Source organism: Diceros bicornis, chromosome 26 (assembly GCF_020826845.1).
Source record: "Diceros bicornis minor isolate mBicDic1 chromosome 26, mDicBic1.mat.cur, whole genome shotgun sequence".
In the NCBI taxonomy this organism is placed as follows: Eukaryota; Metazoa; Chordata; class Mammalia; order Perissodactyla; family Rhinocerotidae; genus Diceros; species Diceros bicornis.
The window spans coordinates 34020308-34039273 of NC_080765.1; the positions used below are offsets into that span (position 1 = coordinate 34020308).

General features: G+C 51.6%; 1 protein-coding gene across 2 annotated transcripts in view; it reads right to left on the bottom strand.

Annotated features, from left to right (window-relative positions):
- The window catches only part of XYLT1 (xylosyltransferase 1), a 301551-nt gene that overhangs the window by 165726 nt on the left and 116859 nt on the right, over window positions 1-18966 (bottom strand). The gene's annotated exons all lie outside the window — the stretch shown is intronic.

Genomic DNA, 18966 nt, shown 5'->3' on the forward strand with positions numbered 1-18966 from the left:
TCATGTTTGCTGAGAACCAATTATGTGGCGGGCACTCAGGATATATAAACAAAACAATCTGTGAACAATAACTATATGGATGTATATACACGTGTGGATACATATAGCTCATAAGGCATGAAGTGATGCTTGCCTGGCGTTTACATTGGAACGGGGGATGCAAACAGCAGCTATATATAGTCTGTCAGCTGGTAATAACAGCTATGAAGAAAAAGCAGAACAGAGAGAGAGAGAATGGCGGCAGTCGGCGATTTTAAAGTGGTGGTCGGGATGGCCTCCCCAGAAGAGGACCTTTGAGCAAGGACCCGAGGCAGCAGGTGAGGGGGCGAGCGTGCTGGAATTTGGAAGCACAGGCTTGAGACAGAGGGCAGGACAGGTGCAAGTTCGGGGGCAAGTCGGGTATCTTTGGCGGCGTGTCTTTTTTGCCCTCTCCCCACCAAGCTATTAATCGCGCAGCGCTCTCCTTGGATTATAGAAACGCTCTATTTGTACAGTAAAGGCGTGGTGTGAAATAAAGGTGCTGGGAGTCGGACCTGGGTGAAGTGACTGTAGCACGTTTTATTTCAGTTTACTCCTCAAGCTCGTGTCCTCTGAAATCGCTGACGTGTTTTCTTGGCCTGAAACCCGCTGTAAGCCTGTGAGCAAAAGCACCACCTGTCAACAACCTAGGAAATCCACAGGTAAGAATTTTTTTTTTTCCCAAAAAGTCGTGGGAACCAAATGGGTTGTAATCAAAGTCGTAGGACCAGTTAAGCTGGTCCCAGGTCCTTCTTTGCACTTGGCGAGCAAAGCTGAAGGAGAAGGCGTCTATTTTCACAGAATGTTCTCGTAGCGTACAAGAGAGATGAATCTGTCTGTATACATTCCCCAACTTTGCAGACATATATAGACACGCTGTGTACACGGAGGAGAGTACGGGCCAATGAGGTCGTGGCTGTGATATTCCTCCGCCAGGATTCACAGCAAACTCACCAAGAACAAAGCCACAGACCCAGAAAAGAAAGGGCAACAGGCTCTGGGTGGCAAGGAAGACTTGACCCAGCGGCCACACTTCATTCCACTAATAACTCACAGTGACCCCCCGAATGTTCTCCCCTGTACGGAGGAGGGGACAGAGGATCAGGGAGGAGCTGACTGGACGCTCGTCCCAGTTCCCTATGTCAGATGCCCCTGGTCTTGACTATCTGGGAGAGGAGGCAAGTCCTTCTCAGACCTGGGTTCAGGTTCATGCGTCCAACATGAGTATAAATCTACGGTTGCTAATCTAACTCTGATTTCCAAAAAAAGTCCTGGATACGAGCAGACAGCAGATTAGAATGTGTATGTGTGTATGAGAAAGAGGAGAGGAGAGGGAGGCTGGAGAGGGGAGGGGAGGAGAGATCAATAGGCTTTTTAGAAGCAAATGCATTGAGAATGATGTTGATAGGAAGGGACGGGAGAGCAGAATTGTACCAGGCCAGTCAGGGTAGGGGCAAACAGCTCAGTCACAGCTTCCTATCCCCTTCAGCAATCACAAAATCACAGCACAGCATCATGAGCAATGATAATAATGACGATGCCATTGAGAACATTTTGCATTTTGTTCTTCAGACTGTTTTATAAGGCACAGAAGATGTGACACATCTTCCACGAAGACAAGTTAAATTGTGTGCGTGTGTGTGTGTGTGTGTGTGTGTGGCACTTATGGGGGTCACCTTTAGTTTCTGGAACATTCACTTATAATACAGAATACCTTCTTTCTTAACAGCGCTGAACAGATGAGGTGTTACTCCACTAAGCATTCATAACTCTAAGACCCCACAAGCCCCAGACTCTGGCTTCCGGAGAAAGGGAAGATGAAAAGAGCCAGGTCTCGAGCCCACACACGTGAGAAACAGTCAGTGCTGTGTGCCGACCTCCTTCCCGCAGACGCTCCTTCCCGCAGACGCTCCGGCAGCCACAGGGAGCCCGGGTGGGGTGTTTACTCACTGCTTCTAACCTGGATGTGACTCAACCCCTCACTCCTGTGGCCTTGGGGGAAGGCTCGCCCTGGGCGATGGGGTGCCGTCTCCAGCGGAGGAGAACTACTGTGTTATGTCCTCTATGTGTTACGACACACATAGAGGGACATGTACTTGACACAGGGAAACAACTATAAAGTCACCCAGAGAGCCTTTGAGCACCAGACAACTGAAAGTTCTTTACTCTCCCTTTGCACGCAGGGATCAATTTCAGAGTAACTTACCAAGTGCATTCTTCTATGATGAGATTAGGTGCAGTGCTGCATGTCTGTTTCCCCCAAAATTCTTGTTAAAATCCTACCACCGCAATGTGATAATATTAGAAGGTGGGGCCTTTGGGAGGTGACTAGGTCATGAGGGTGAAGCCCTCATGAATGGGATTAGTGCCCTTATAAAAGAGACCCCAGAGAGCTCTCTCGCCTTCCTTCTGCCACGTGAGGACACACGAGAAGTCGGCCATCTGCAACTGGCACCCTGATCTCAGACTTCCAGACTTCCGAACTGTGAGAAATCAATTCCTGTTGTTTGTAGCCACCCAGTCTCCGGTCGTCTGTTACGGCAGCCGGAGCTTGGGATACATCATGTATGTAACCAAATGAAGAGAATTCAAATGCAGGTGGTTGGGGGAGGGGATAAAGAATGAGAGAATGGGAAAAAGTGAGAGAATTGAAGGGAGAAAGAATGAGAGAGAGAGAGAGAATATATGAGAGAGGACAAAAATTCAGACTACACAGGATTTTTGCCCTACATGCTGACTTTCAAACCTAAACTCCAAGGAAGATGCAATTCCTCTGTACATGTGTCTTTCACATTATACAGCAGTTGGACTTCCGAAAAACGATATGAAGAGGATTTTTTTTTAAATCCTTTTTGTATACATCTTGGAAAGCTCGCAACGTGAAGGCGTCCATCTGTCTCGGTTTGGGCTGTTATAACAAAATACCACAGACTGAGTGGCTTAAACAACAGACATTTATATTCTCACGGTTCTGGAGGCCGGGAGTCTGAGATCAGGGTGCCAGCCGGGTCAGGTGAGGGTGAGGCCCTCTCCCTGGCTTGCAGACAGCCACCTTCTCGCTGTGTCCTCACATGGTGGAGAGAAAGAGAGGGCTCTGGTCTCTCTTCCTTTACTTATAAGGGCTCTAATCCCATCACAGGGGGCCCACCCTCATGACCTCATCTCAGCATAATTTCCTCCCTCCTAAGACCACCACATTGGGGGTTTGGGCTTCAACAAATGAATATGGGGGGACAGAAACATTTAGTCCATAACACCATCTCCAAACCCATCCATGAAGATAAGGATCCTTTGGTAAGATGGAACGTTGGCTCTGAACATCTAAAACGTATCCTTTTGGTAAGTTTGAGTTTCCAAGTCTTGAATGTTCTTACACTCGTGAAACCAAAAAGGTATTGCAGGCACGCATTCCAGCCCCCTCATTATACAGAGGAAGGGTTTGAGGCCCAGAGAGGCAAAGAGACTCGCCCAGGGTCACACAGCTGGAGTGAGTCAGAGCCGAGCTTTGGACCTGAGTGTCTGGTCTTTTGGCAATGCATGTTCTGGCTGTTACTGGCTTGTGCTGCCTGGAATAAGTGGGCCAGCGCCTGGGGCCTGGGAATCCGTTAGTTATTTGAGCCTGAAGTTTTAATGCCCTATTTTCTGAAAGTCAAAAACTACACCACCGGGGTATTTCTCTTTTTCATTGCGGCAGTCATCTCTGTTTTATTTATATTTTACAGCGAAATAGATTTAAATCAAATGTGCTTAGGCACAGAAGAAATCTGACCTGAAAGACGGTTTTTGTGGCAGAAAGAGAGCCAGCAGATATTTCCTGCCTTTCCAAGGCCAGTAACGTCCTGGGACAACGCGATCTATCAATACATCTTTCATAAGGGCTTCTCTGCACAGGGAGGTGGAAAATCTTTCCAATGACTCCGGCCCGTTTGTAACTTTGCCCTGAATAAAAGAAGGGATTGATCGGGGCTTGGACGGCTTCCATGCCCAGGGGCCTTCCTGCACCCTAGGAGGCAGAGTCTACAAATGGAATTCAATGGGGCAATTGCTCTTGAAGAGAGAGCCCAGTAGAGGCATGCATGGCCTCTGAAGAGTGGGCAGTGAAAGGTTAAATGTGCTCAGCCTTCCTCTGCTGGGGTCTGCAGAGGGACTGACATCTGGAAGTCTCTAAAATAAACAGGCTCGAAAGGAATCGGAGGGAAGGTTTGCCATTGGGTGCCCAGGAACTGGAGATCACTTTTCCCTCTTGGTCATCTCCGACGCACAGTCGGCGTAATATAGCCTCAGTGTGTCAACCACAAGTCAGTTAGCATTTCTTAAGAATCATTGATGGACAGAGCTCAAAGGCTCTGTAACAGGGCACAGGGGCATGGGGGGTTGAGAAGAATGGCCCATTCCTCCAGACACATCCCATGACCCCAACGACGGCCCATGTCCTGAGCGCTCCTTGGCTGGGAGACCAGGAGGCCTGAGCTTAATCTTAGAGGCTGCCTTGCTCTTGCTCACTTGCTCACTATGATCCCTTGGGCAACTGAGTCCCCCCTCTGGGCCACGCATTCCTCTTCTCTACAACTGGGGCAAAGCTGCTTACCTTAGGGCAGTAGTTCTCAATTCTGGGGGACGGTGATTTTGCCCCCCACCCAGGGACATTTGCAAATGTCGGGAGACATTTTTAGTTTTCACACCTGGGGGAGGTGGGGTGGGCTGCTACTGGTATCTAGTATGTAGAGGCCAGGGATGCTGTTAAACTTCCTACAACGTCCAGGACACCCCCCTCCCCTCACACAACAAAGAATGATCCAGATCAAAATGTGAATAGCATTGCAAAGTGGACAAAACCTGCTTTAAAAGTTGCTGTGCTAAGTCCCTGAGGCTGTGAAATATGGGGCCTGGCCCAGCACCAGGCCCAGGACAGGCCCAGAGGAAAGGGAGCTCCTGCCCTTCTCTTCAGAACCCTTCCTCCTGACCGTCCCACTCCCCACCCACCTCCCTGGAAGGTGAGCTCTCCTAGAACAGTCACTTCTCCCTGCCTTCCTCTAAGGTGGTTTGCGTGCAGAGAAGCCCGAAGCTCTATCCGCATCCTCACAGGCTGCTTCAGTCCTAAGACACCCACCCACACTCCTGCTCACCAAAGATCCCCCCAGTCCCTAGCTTCTCTCCCACTTCCCAGGCATGTGACCTTGAATAAGATCCTTCTGTTATCCAAGCGTCACTTTCAACGTTGCCAAGAGGATTAGAAATCAGTCTCCTTCCCAGTCCCTGGCACATAGTAGATGCTCAATAAATTATCTCCTCTAATTGTCATGAGGATCAGAAGTAAACCACGAAGAGTGGTTTTTGTGGCAGAAAGAGAGCCAGCACATATTTCCTCTCTTTCCAAGGCCAGTAACGTCCTGCCACAAGGGGATCCATCAATACATCTTTCATAAGGGCTTCTCTGCACAGGGAGGTGGAAAATCTTCCCGACTCCGGCCCGTTTGTAACTTTGCCCTGAATAAAAGAAGGGATTGATCGGGGCTTGGATGGCTTCCATGCCCAGGGGCCTTCCTGCGCCCTAGGAGGCAGAGTCTATGGCACTAGGCTATGGCACAGGGCCTAGTACCATAGCTGATACTGAAGAAATCTTGGTGGATGGAGGCAAAGGATCAACAGATGCATGCAAATGTGAATGACAAGAAGAAATGAAGGTTCGTGGAAAAGCAAATGTCTACCACGAGCCTAGCATGCACAGAGAGCTGAGAAGTTATTTGCCCAATGGAGAGGAGGGGAGAAGGGAGCTCAGAGAAGATCAAGGGTCTACAACAGGGTTGCTCAACCTCAGCATCACTGACATTGGGGCCAGATGGCTCCTTGCTGTGGGGGCTGTCCTGTGCATTGTAGGGTGTTTAGCAGCATCCCTGGCTTCTACCCACTGGATACCAGTAGCATCCCTCCCTCTCCATCCCAGTTGTGACAACCAAAAATGTCTCTGGACATCACCAAGTGTCCCCTGGGTGCACAATTGCCTCTGGTTGAGAACCACTGGTCTGAAAGTCTCTGACAAATACTCACTCACTCAGCAAATACTTGTTGGAAGAAGGCAGGGATGGAGGCGCGAGGGGACAAGGCTGACCCGCCGCCCTGGCTTGCCTTGGCTGCTTCGCCCGGCTCTCACTCATGATGAAGGAGTAGGAGAGAGGCTGTCCGCAGGCAGACGCCAGCTAGGTTTCTCTGAAACAGACGGCTGCTGCTAAAACGTACTGTTTGTGCTCTGCCTCGCTAGGAGGGCAACTTTTCTGAACCTATTTCCCCAGCCCTGAAGATTTCATGTGGATATCGCAGTAAACGTCCATGCCACTCCACCTGCCTCTAATTCCTCTTCCTTCAAACGATTCTTTGGAAGCTCTTCTCGTCCCCGATGGTTTAAAGTTCTTTTGTGGATGACCCACCGCAGTTAAGAAGAGTCAGAGGTATGGAGTTAGTTGTGTGTTTGTGATTTGGGCTTAGAGGTGGAACAACGCATGCCTCTCTCTAGCGTCTGAACGTAACCTTTTCATGACGCTGAGGGAGCTACGTAGGGAGGGAGTAAAATGCAGAGGTCACAGGTGCACAGGTGGAGGGGCTGCTGGGAACAGGGGTGGCAGGAAAGGGAGGTCACGTGAATTCAAAGGCAGCTGCACCTGGAGGCTGGGGGCAGGAGCACATCACCCCTACAAAGATGGAATCAGATGGAAACTTCTAGAACCTGCCTTAAGGAATGAACTGCAACTGAGCTGAATTACCAGATGCTTCCTTAACATGTTCCTCTTCCTCACATCCCAGCTCCAATCCTTTGCCAAGTCTTAAGGGTCCCTTGGGTCCATCCACTTCTCTCCGGCTCGACCATCGCCTGTACCTAGACAAGAGCAGCAGACTCCTGTATAGAGATCCCCCTGTTTTTACCTTGCCCACCCATTCACCCCTTCTGCAACCAGCAGCCAGAGTGATCCTCTGAGAAGGCAAACCAGATACTACTCCTTTGCTTAAAATCCTTCCATTTCTTCCTATTTTTCTTAGGACAAAGATGGAATTCTCACTGCAGCCTGCAAGGCCCGCTGCCTGCCCACCCCTCACTTTTCCCCCGCCCTCTCTCTTGCTTCTTAGCATTCTCTCCAGTCTTGACCAGGTTCCCACTCAGACCAGGACCTTTGCACATGCTGCTTCCTCTTCCTAAAATAATCCTTACCCAGACTACACTTTTTTATTTCAGCTTAAATGTCCCTTCCCCAGGGAAACTCTGCTGACCCTCCCCAGCCAAGTGCCGCAGCCAAACAGTCTCAGAACATTGAGCTTATCACAGTCTGGCTCAGTGACTGGCATCCGTCCCCACCAGATGATGACACTGCCTGAGGGCAGGGCCCACATCTGTTTTGCCCACGAATGGGCTTTGTTCCTACTCAGTTCAGTAACCGTTTGTGGAATGAATAAACGCATGAATGGGGAGGAGGAAGAGAGAGGCCTGCTCCAAGTGTAAAAGAGTGTCCCTTTCAGGGGTCATGTCCCATGGCTCCATTCCCAGAAACCATTCGGATAAAAAAGGCAGCAGGGAAGACTTGGCATCTGCCCTGCCTGGGAGGAACAGGTGGGCTGCCTCTTTCCCTCCACCCTACAAGCTTCCCTGGTCCAGCCCCAGCTGGAAGAAGAGGGGTCCTCCTTCCCCCCGTCCCCCACGAGAAAAACAGCTCTTCAGTCCAGGTTAATCAGCCCCTGCAAATCCACTCGTTGTTTCAACAATGACAGCAAATCGCCAAGCTCCTCCTGCCCTGGCAGCGTACAGGAGATGTGCGCCCTGGCCCCAGGGAGCCCAGCGCAGCAGCATCACCCGGGGGCTTGTTGGAAATGCAGACTCCCAGGCCCCACCCCCCCCCCAGTAATGCCCCGCCCCAGACCTGCTGGATCAGAAGCCGCCTGTGAACAAGATCCCAGGTGATCTGTGAACGTGGAAAGCGCTGGGCAAGAGCAGGCTCATCAAACCACCTGCAGGGTTGGTTAAACCGCTGCTGGCCAGACTCCACCCCGCCCCACCCCGCCCCACCCCTGGCTGCTGACTCAGGAGGTCTGGGGTGTGGCAGGACAATGTGCATTTCTCTCCTGTTCGTGCTGACGTTGCTGGTCCCACAACCACTGCTTTACCGCCTTATGGGGGTCCAGGTGGAGCTCAGAGGGGCCCAGGAAGGCGTTCCAGAAGAGGCAAGATGTGAGCCGGAAGGATGAACAGCAGCTTGCCAAGAAACAAGGGTAGGGGGGCATTTTAGACAGAGGGCACTGCGTGAGCAAAGCTAAGCAGCATCAAGCAAGGCGAGCTCAGGAGATGTCACTCATGAGCCGTGCCTGGAGCTCAGGCTACAGGGGAGGGTGGCAGGGGGAGGGGAAGGGGGAAGGGAGGGAGGTGGGGGGAGGGGAGGGAGGCCGGGGGAGGGGAGGAAAGGGGGAGGGGAGGGAGGAGGGGAGTGGGGGAGGGGAGGGGAGGAGGGGAGTGGGGGAGGGGAGGGAGGCAGGGGGATGGGAGGGAAGGGGGAGGGGAGGCAGGAGGGAAGTGCGGGGAGGGGGGAGGGGAGGGAGACAGAGAGGGGAGGGAGGCAGGGGGAGGGGAGAGAGGCAGGCGGAGGGGAGGGGGAGGGGAGGAGCAGGGAAGGCGGGTGGAGGAGAGGAGGGGGGAGGGGAGGGAGACAGGGAGGGGAGGGAGGCAGGGGGAGGGGAGGGAAGGGGGAGGGGAGGGAGGAGGGAAGTGCGGGGAGGAGAGGGGGAGGGAGACAGGGAGGGGAGGGAGGCAGGGGGAGGGGAGGGAGGCAGGGGGAGGGGAGAGAAGGGGGAGGGGAGGGAGGAGGGAAGTGCAGGGAGGGAAGGGGGAGGGAGACAGGGAGGGGAGGGAGGCAGGGGGAGGGAGACAGGGAGGGGAGGGAGGCAGGGGGAGGGGAGGGAGGCAGGGGGAGGGGAGGGGGAGGGGAGGAGCAGGGAAGGGGGGTGGAGGAGAGGAGGGGGGAGGGGAGGGGAGGAGAGGCAGCCTGCAGGTCACAGAAGCTCTGCTTCCTCCTAACCTGCAAGGTCTCTCGTGGCACAGCAGCGTGACGGCTGGAATAAAACATCCTCAAATTCCCCTCCTCCTCCTCCTCATAGCTGATACTCACGTAGCGCTTACCACGCATCAGGCCTTGTCTTAAGGCCTTACATACATTAACGCTGTTTTCTTTCTTTGTCAACTCTTTTAAAGAAATAATTACAGACTCACAGGAAGTTGCCAAGATAATACAGAGTTCCGTGTTCCTTCGCCCAGCTTCCCCCAGTGGTGACATCTTATGTAACTGCAGTGCAATATTTTTTTCTTTTTTGAGGAAGATTGGCCCTACGCTAACATCTGTGGCCAACCTTCTTTTTCCTCCCCAAAGCCCCAGTACGTAGTTGTGTATCGCAGATGTAGAGCTGTAGCTCTTCTATGTGGGACGCCGCCACAGCACGGCTTGACCAGCGGTGCATAGGTCCGCGCCCAGGATCCAAACCAGCGAACCCCAGGCCGCTGAAGCAGAACACACGAACTTAACCGCTGCGCCACCAGGCCGGCCCCTTGCAGTGCAATATTAAAGCCAGACCATTAACATCGCTACCAGACTGTTAACTAGACCACAGGCCTGAATTGGTTTTCACGTTTTCTGTGCACTCGCATGTGTGTTACTGTTTAGTCCTCACGACAAGTCTCTTAACCCATTTTGCAGATGAGGAAACTGAAGCACAGGGAGAATAGAGGACTGGCACAAGGAAGGGCAGGGGGCAGAAACTGAACTCCGCAAGTCTGGCTCAAAGCCACCACTCAGTCTTGTGGCTCCAAGCCATTCCTCATTGTTGCTTCTCTGGCAAGTTCTAGTATTTATGTAAACTCTCGTGGATCGGGGACATTTCTGGGGATATCCACGTCTGAAAAGGGCTGCTGGGTGCCAAATGGAGGCTCGAGGACCCTCCTGAAGGACCGGGTCCTCTGGGAAAAAGCCCCACTGGCAGGGAGCTGGGGAGAGAGCAGTGGCCACAGATGTCCTGTTGGCTCCTGGCAGCCTCGCTCCCTACTCAAAGGCGCCCCTGTCCACTGGGTCTGCCCCCGGTACCTGGTCTGCTGATGTCCGCAGGGCTCTCCTGGGCTGTCTGCCTACATCAGGACCAGACAGAAATCTGCTGTTCCCTGTCCCTGCCCCTGCCCTGGCGCCTGGAAACCCACAGAGGCCTGCTTGTGAGGGCAGGAAGCAGGAGGCTGGGCTCCTCTCGGCCCCTGGCTGCTGGGGCTGGGCTGGGGGTGGACGGGAGCGGGGAGAGAGGACACAGTCAGGCCTTACACCACCAAACAAGGCCTCCCTCACGAATGCGGCCTCCAGCCGCCGCCTCAGTGGCCAGCAACCTACCAGACAAGGCCCCCCTTTTGCTGCCGACTTTTATGCGTGTGGGGCTCCTTGGAAGGGACCTCCCCTGTGCTTACAAATATGTAAAGATGATCTCTGCATGTGGACAGGGACTGCTCAGACCCACGCACACGGCTTGACTTGTGGCCAGATCGGTGGGGCTGTGGGTGAATTCTTTCCTTCTTCAACGTGGCATTCCGTTAATGGTGCTATAATACCGTCTGTGTAGTCAGGCAAAAAAGGTTTCCTTTAATTAGGGAAAAACAAATTCAAACCATGAAAAAAAAGTTTAAAAAAATCCACTATGGCGTTGGGAGCAATTTTGCCTGGATGTGCAACAACAGTTGTCAGGGACTGATAAAGAACCTCAGTTCTTAACCTTTTCAAGCCTCAGTTTCCTCAACTGGAAAGCGTGGGTTAGGCCGGAAGGATCCACCCCGAACTGTTAACCTACAGAGCCCTGTATGGGAGAGAGTGGGATCGAGGGGGTGGAGTTAAGGGGAGTCTTTTACTTATGTTCGGTCCAGAGATTCAAAACGCAGCCTTGGACATCAATGAGTTGATCATCAAAGGCCGCCATCAACGGGTCACGGTCACTAATTATAAGTCAGCCCCCTCTGGGAGGGTCGGGAGCACTGGACAGGGCTTGTCCAGCCTCAAGAACATTCAAACCCAATTGTTTTAAAACATTCTGCAGGTCATGCCAAACTGGTGGGCTCCCCAGTGACTAGTTTTGACTTCTAAAGTCAACCCTTGACCAGGAATTATTTCAGGAGCTCTCTGAAATCCTTGGATCTGGAGATTCTGGAGACAGTTCTGAAGCGACAGGCCCTCAGGTGATGAACTGTGGTCCAGGAGTGTTCACACGGCTCCCAGCTCTCTGGCCAGGAGCTCGACGGGGCTCTCACCCCAGAAGCCTTGCAGGTCCATCCACCACCCACACACTAGTTCCCTTGGGTGCCGCAGAGAAGGAAGAAAAGTGCATCATCAGCCCACCCCAGCTGCATGTGGCTGTCAAAGTCATTTTTAGAGCCCCCCTATAGAACACTAGATTCTAGATCTCAGAATATGCATTACAAGTTCCCCTTAGAGGGCAGAAGCTCCCTGCTTTCCCCCATCCACTGCTTCTCCGTGAATGACACTGATACATCTGTTCTCCAAAAGAACTCATACTAGGAGGGGAAATGGACAAACAATTAGCTGAGAGCGGCATGTGAAACCACATTACAATTTATACCCTCCAATTCCATAAAAGGAAGGCCTGCCATGAGAGACACAGAAGCCAGAAAACCACTAGAGATAGAAAATCAATAACCATGGTGAGGGAGGGAAAACTTGACAAACTGCAGCTAACAGAATGAGTCCAACTGACACTAGATGAAGCTCTGAGCTTCCTGGTGGCCAAAGCAAAACGAGATGCATTGTATTACATAACTCATAATCTGACACCTAGGAGCTTAGCCAGAGAAAAGAGAAAAGCTGCATCATGGTGCAACGTTCCCGGCAGGTAGGAGTGAGGGGGCGGCAGTAGGTAATAAAGTCCAGAGGTGAGTGGCATCTGGGCCAAGCTTGAGCCTTTGGCTCATACTCCAAGTGGCATATGAGGAGCCACTGGTCAGCTTGTGCAGAGGCATGACCACATCTGACTCATGATTTAAAGAACAGCTCTGGCAGCTGTGCTGAGAATAGCCTGCTAGGGGGCAAACAGAGAAGGAGAGAGGCAGATGTGGAGGCTACCGCAAAATGCCAGCCACGAGATGGTGCAAGCCCTTAGAACAAAACCCAGGCTACTTCCCAGGACCTACAAGGCTCGGCACGCTCTGAACCCGCCTCTCCATTCCACCCAAACTCAACGCCTCTTTCCCTCCCTCCAGCTACCCTGGTCTCCGCCATTTCTTGTTCTGCGCATGTGTCACCTTGGGCATCTGCACATCCTGTTCTCCCCCAGCCTCATCGTTTGCATCTCGGCTTAAATGTCAGCCCCCCGAGAGCCCCTTCCCAAGCCCCTATCACATGGAGGACCCCCCTCAATGCTAGACTCTTCTGCTGCTTTCCCAGCACCCGGTCCCAGCGCATCATTACTGTATCTCAGTTTACTTGTCGCTGGTTGGCTGTGGCCCCTCTCCACCAGGGTGTCTAGTATTCCGTGAAGACAGAGATACGTCTTCCACTGCATTGCCTCCAGCACCGTGGCCCAGAGCCGGACACATCACAGGTGCTTCATAAACTGGTGACTAAGTGAACTCTAGGAGGTAGACACAGAATGATTTCCAGGTTAGGAAATGGAAGCTTAGAGACGTCAGGCCACCTATTGGTGGATCCTGGGTCTGACTCCAAGGCCAGGGCCCTTGACCTTACATCCAGTTACTCTGGACTCAAATCAGAAGATCGTGCCCTGATCTTACTCTGCAAGGTTCTTACCGTTGGATTAACCCAAGATCTTTATGCCTTGACACAGGGCCAACGAGAATGTGATGACGATCTGCAAAGTTCCCAGCAGATGCCAGTAGACGGTTAGAAAGTTGCAGCCGTACCTCAGTCAGGCCCAGAAGAGTGCGAGGGCAAAGGGGGATCAGGCGAGATCCCACCTAGCTGGTTGGCCTTACTGCCACCATGTTCCACTGCTTGCAACACATACAGCTTGCCTCCCTGAGGCACACAGCTTTGAGCTGATCAATTTTCGAGGCTGTGCTAACCAAACAGCGGAATCCACAGGAAATTAAGCTTATTGACTCAGTCTTTGGAAAGCACATGGAGAAGAGATATTTACACATGTCATCTGGGCCCAGGGGACTGGAGGGTGTTGGCAGCGAGTATTTACTGAGTTTCAAATGACAGCTGGGGGCGGGAGTGGGGGACCTGGCCACTGCCTCCCCACTCCACGCAGATTTCTGAGTCAGGGTCCCATCTCCTTAGGCCCTGGTTTACCTCCACTTGGCTGCCTTGGATAGGGGACGGATTGGGCTAAAGCTAATTTTCCGCAGAAGCTGGTATCTGAAAGAACTGACTCGTAAACCCCAGGCGGACTTAATGGGGCTCTCATCACTGGCAGCGATGAACTGCGATGTGATTCCATTTCTAGGTGTTTGCCTCGTGCCATCTCTTCATGGTTCCTCGAGCTATAACTTCTCTTCAGGTCATTTATGACGGGAGAGGGGAAAGGCAACCTTTGAGATTCATGATGGCTACATCAGAGGCCTGGGGAAGGAATGCCCAAATAAAAAGTAACTGTAAGTAAATAACGACATCAACAGCTGATATTTATGGGACCTGGCACAGGCATCAGGCACGGAAGGGATATTTACATGCAGTATCTCATTAACCTCACGTGTTCTTTTACAATTAGAATCAAATCCAAGCTCCGTATCCTGGCCTATGAGGCCCTAACGGATCTGGCGACTGTCTACCTCCATAAGATCCTCTCTCCTCTCCTCACTTATCACTAGTTTCAACCACCAGGCCAAGCTCATTCCTGCCTCAGGATATTTGCACATGCCACTCCTCTGTATGGAGCACTCTTCTCTACATCCTTGAATATCTGTGTGGCTTATTCTGATCATTCGAAGCTGTGCTCAAATATCACCTAGCCCACACCAGCCATTATCCATCTCATCACTCTGTTTAATCTTTTTCATTGCTCCTTTCCACTTCCTCGAAGTTTTCTTATTTATGTCTGTGCTTAGGTGTTTATAGTCTGTTTCTTCTCGCTGGGCTCCATGAAGTCAGGGACATTGGATTCCCAGTATGGCCGATGCCTGGAGCAATGCCAGCACACAGCAGAGCCTGAATCAATACTGGAGGAAGGAAGGAAGGGGGACCTGGGAGCTGGCACCTGGGTTTAGTTGATCTCACTCCAAAGCCTGGGTTCCTAACCACTGGGCTACATGGCCTGAGCACAGGACACCCTGCTGAGTCAGCTGGACTTCCAAAGACACCACCAGCCCCTGGCTTTTGTGGGGACGGGTAAATTTTGCCATAAGGCTGAGGTTTCATTTATTTATTTTGTTTTGTAAACCACTTGGCTCCTCCGCCAATGCTTCCTCAAGGTGCAGGGTGGGGGGCCTGGCTTGGTTCTCTAGCTACGGGGCTGTTTCCTGCATGCTGGGATCAAGTCGGTGCCTCAGCAAAAGGCACTGTCATGCAACGCGGGCGTCAGTTAACGCAGATCCACAGCGCTACCGCAAGTCGGAACCCGGCCCCCTGAATTCATTAATTGATTCTACAAATGTACACACTGAACTTCCAGGCGCTTCGGACAACGCAGACACACAGCAGAAAGGCGCAGCGGAAGAAAGCATGGGCTGTGTCGTCAGGCAGCAGGAGGTCCGCTGGGGCTCCGCTTCACTCTTGCTGGGTGAGCTTGACAGAGCTGGCCCCACTTTCTGGGCCTCGGTTTTCACACACGTAAAATGGGGATAATGACTGTCCATCTCCTGTAAAGGGCTTACTTTCAATGCCACATCAAGAGGTGAAAAATATCCTTTACAGAGCCTGGCACTTTACAGGCAGCTGATAAGCGGCTATCAAAGATTTATTAAAGGCCTACTATGTTCAAGGCGCAGTGGGTACCGCGCCCGAGTTTTCTCTACCTCTTAGATCCTAGAAGCGTAACAGGAGAGCCCGGTCTCAATTGTATTTCCCAAACCCCACATCAGAACATGGAGGCTGATCATCGAGCAGAGTGTGAAATGGGGGCCATTCTAGAACATTCCATGTCAAAGCCACACAGCCTGGATTTGAATTTTCCCTGGGGAAACGATGCACTTCCACCCTTGTGTCACCTGGCCTCTTCCCACCTCTCTAACTTCAGGGTCTAGTCCCCTGCCCACTGGCCTTCTTCAGGTCTCCAATGGCTCTAAGCAACCTGAGCCTCAGGGAGTTTGCAGGTGCTGTTTCCTCTGCCTGGAACAGTCTGTCTTCCTTTAGCAGCTGGCTCCTTCTCATTCATCTCTCAAGCTTCCCAGCCGCCCAGTATAAAACAGCCCACTCCACTGGATTTGACAGCCGCTCATTAACTTTCTTATTGCCGCCAATCAACATGTGTAGCTATACTGGATTCCTGTCTGCTTCTTCCCCAGCCTGTGGGACTGTAAGGCTCCCGAGGAAAGGGACCACGCCTGCTGTGGTCAGCGGTGTATTTCCAGAACCGAGCACAGTGCCTGGCACACAGTAGGTGCTCAGTAAAGGTTTGATCAGTGAATGGATGAACACTTGGCATTTCCTCCAATCTGCACGCACTAAGGCCTTCCTCCATCCCACTCTGCAGAACCTCAAACACACCGTTCCTGATGCCCACATCCGGTTCTTCCCCCCACCCCCTGAGGCAATGGGGCCTGGGCGCTTGACCACCTGACCTGAGTTCCATTCCTGGTTCCATTACTTTTAGCTGTGTGATCTTGGGAACGTTTCTTAACCCCTCTGTGCCTGAGTTTCCTGACTATTAAAACGGGGTCAATGCTAACAGTACTACATGGCACATTAACGTGAGCTCCACCTGTGAGTGCCTCACCTTTCACACAGGTGTGTCAGCTCCTCACCGAGACAGCGGTTCTCAACCCTGGCAGCCCATTAGAATCACCGGGGAGCTTTAAATGATCCCGATGCCTGGGCGGCATTCAGACCAACGACATCGGCCTCTCTAGAGGGGGGCTCGAGCATTAGTTCTTCAATCGCCCTCGGTGATTCCAACATGGAGATGAAATTGAGAACCGCTGTAAACTCCTCACGCTCAAAGGACCTCAAAACTCTCTGCTGTAAAAGAGAGTTTATCACCAAAACACCTTCCTCTCCAACAGACTTCTCCCACTTGTATTCTAACATCCACGCTGGATCGTTTCCAACTACCAGCTAGCTAGTCTGTTCATTCGGACATTTCTCTCGAGCAGTGGTTCTCGACTCGACCGGGGGCAACTTTGCTCCCCAGGGGGTATCTGGGAATGTCTGGAGACCTTCTGGATGTCATGACGTGGGGGAGGGTGCTACTGGCATCCAGGGAGTGCAGACCAGGGATGCTGCTAACCATCCTACAGCGCACAGGGCAGCCCCCACGGGACAGAGTCACCCAGCCCCAAATGGCAGCAGTGGGCCGAGGCTGGGAGACCTGCTACAGAGTTATCCTTTCTGTGGGTGTTGGGACCCCAGGGGCCCGCTGACAATGGGAAGAAAGAAGAAAAAGCAAACGGAACTTATCATGACTGAGTATCAGCCTCCAGCCACGTGCCAGGCGGGTGTTTCATGAATAACGACAATAGCTACTATTCTCGGAGTGCCTACAATGGCCTACAACAGGGCTGACAAATCCATCTTAACCACCAGGCGACTCTGAGTTCGTGGATATTGTCCCCACGTCATGCATAAGAAAGCAGGATGGCAAGGTTAGGTAACTAGGCCAAGGGCACAAAGCTTGCACACAGCAGAGCTAGATTTTAGCCCACTTTGTTTGACTCTAAAGTCAAGGCTGCTCCAGCTCACACTTCCTGAGCCTCATCACACGCCAGGCAATGTTCTGAATGCTTTACATGTATAAATTTAATTAATCTCCAACTCGGTGAATTAGATACGACTTTTGTTGTCATCATCATCATCATCCCCATTTTACACCCTGGGACACTGAGGCAGACTGGTGTGAAGTCATTTGAAGAGTTTCACACAGCTGGTAAGTAGCGGAGATGAGATTTGAACCCAGGGAGCTTGTATCCAGAATCTGGCTCCATCCCACCACACACTACTGCATGTAAGAGAAGGATGAAAAGGAAGGATCCAACTCCTCCCTGCCTCAGGACCTTTGCACAAGCTGTTCCTTCTGACTTACACAGCCTTCCTCTGGCCTCTTTGTCCAGCTAACTCTCTTTCACCCGTCAGATCTCAGCTTATACTTCACTTTTCCGGGACACCCTCCCTGACTCTCAGACCCTTTGTTCAACTCTCTCCTAGCCCTGCTTACAGCCTTTCACAATTTATAATGAACTCATCAGTCGTGCAACTGTTTAACATCAGTCTCCTCCTCTAGACTACAGACTCTGTGCAGACAGGGACTGCGCTTGCCTTGATCAGCACTGTATCCCTGGGGACACGGCGTGATGCCTAGCACAAAAGAAGTGCTCGATAAAAACTTGTGGTTGAATGTATGAAGCAGAGGACCTGCAGTGAGAACAACAGCTGTGTCACTCCAGTCCATTTCCCCATCCCCAGAGAGGGACAGAGCCACCCAGTGGGGCCCTGTTCAAACGCCTCTGTGACAGGTCAGGGCTGCAGGGCTCTCCAGGCGAGCCGGTAGCAGGGGCCATAAACCAATACCTCGGAGCCCTCTCTTCTTCACGGTGGCTCGTCTTTATCATTTTCCAATCAACGCTGGTTGAGCTCTAATTGATTTTCTACGATATCCCTCTCCAGAAGGGAGAAAGGCTCTGTTTACTGGGGCAGCGCGTAGAGGACAGGCCCTTTCTTCCTGCTGTATTTAATGCTGCTGCTAATCACGGAGATTAGACTAAAACAATTACAACAGCTAATTAAAGAACAATGCGGTTTTTGGCATCTTCGCGCAGACGGCACCATTGGGAATTCCTAACTCGGGCAAAGGAGGGATAATTAAAACCCCGGCTCGACTCGCCCCACTCCAGCAGCTGGATCACGCTGATTAAACTGCAAATAAAACACATGAAACCAACACTTTGTAGTCGATTCAATTTCACTTAAAAGGGCTTTTAACTGATTCATAAACAGAGAAGCCGTAAACAGCAAATTATTTAACTAAAGCCAGTTATTTCGTCATCGCTGTTCGCTTTGTTCCCAACGCTGGACTTGTGCATGTGGCCCAGGGGACGTGAGGCTGATGGAGTCTGAGAAACCAGTCCAAAGCTTGATGCCACTGGCTCCTGCTCACCGGCAACAGGACGTCACCAACATGCAACTGTATTCTCTGGGCTTTTGATTCTGCTGACAAAAAGACCAGGTACTGCACAGGTCCCTGAAAATGCCCAGTTCACCTAGAATCAGCTCTTGACTCTATGTCAGAGATAGATGGCAGGGATAAAGAAGGTGCCAAGGAAGAGCTAATACTAAAAAAATAATATTTAGGGGCCAGCCCCATTGCATAGTGGTTAAGTTCAGCACACCCCGCTTCGGCAGCCCGGGTTCCCAGGTTCAGACCCCAAACGTGGAGCTACACCACTCATTAGCCATGCCGTGGCAGTAACCCACCTACAAAATAGAGGAAGGCTGGCACAGATGTTAGCTCAGGGCAAATCGTCCTCAAGCAAAAAAAGAGGACGACTGGCGACAGATGTTAGCTCAGGGCCAATCTTCCTCAGCAAAAAAAAAAAAAAAGATATAAAAAAATAATGTTTAGCTTTAAAACATATTTAAGTTATTCAGAGCCGGCCAACTTCAGATCTAATACGCAACCAGTATCTAAGAAAGAGCTTTACTCTTGAGCTACTGGAAGACCTGCCACAACAGCTGGACACAAAAGCATGTTTGTTTTAGATAGAGACACTACGAGACGCTAGCTCAGATCCTGTTGATACCAACTCATTCTAAAAAGCATGAGTAC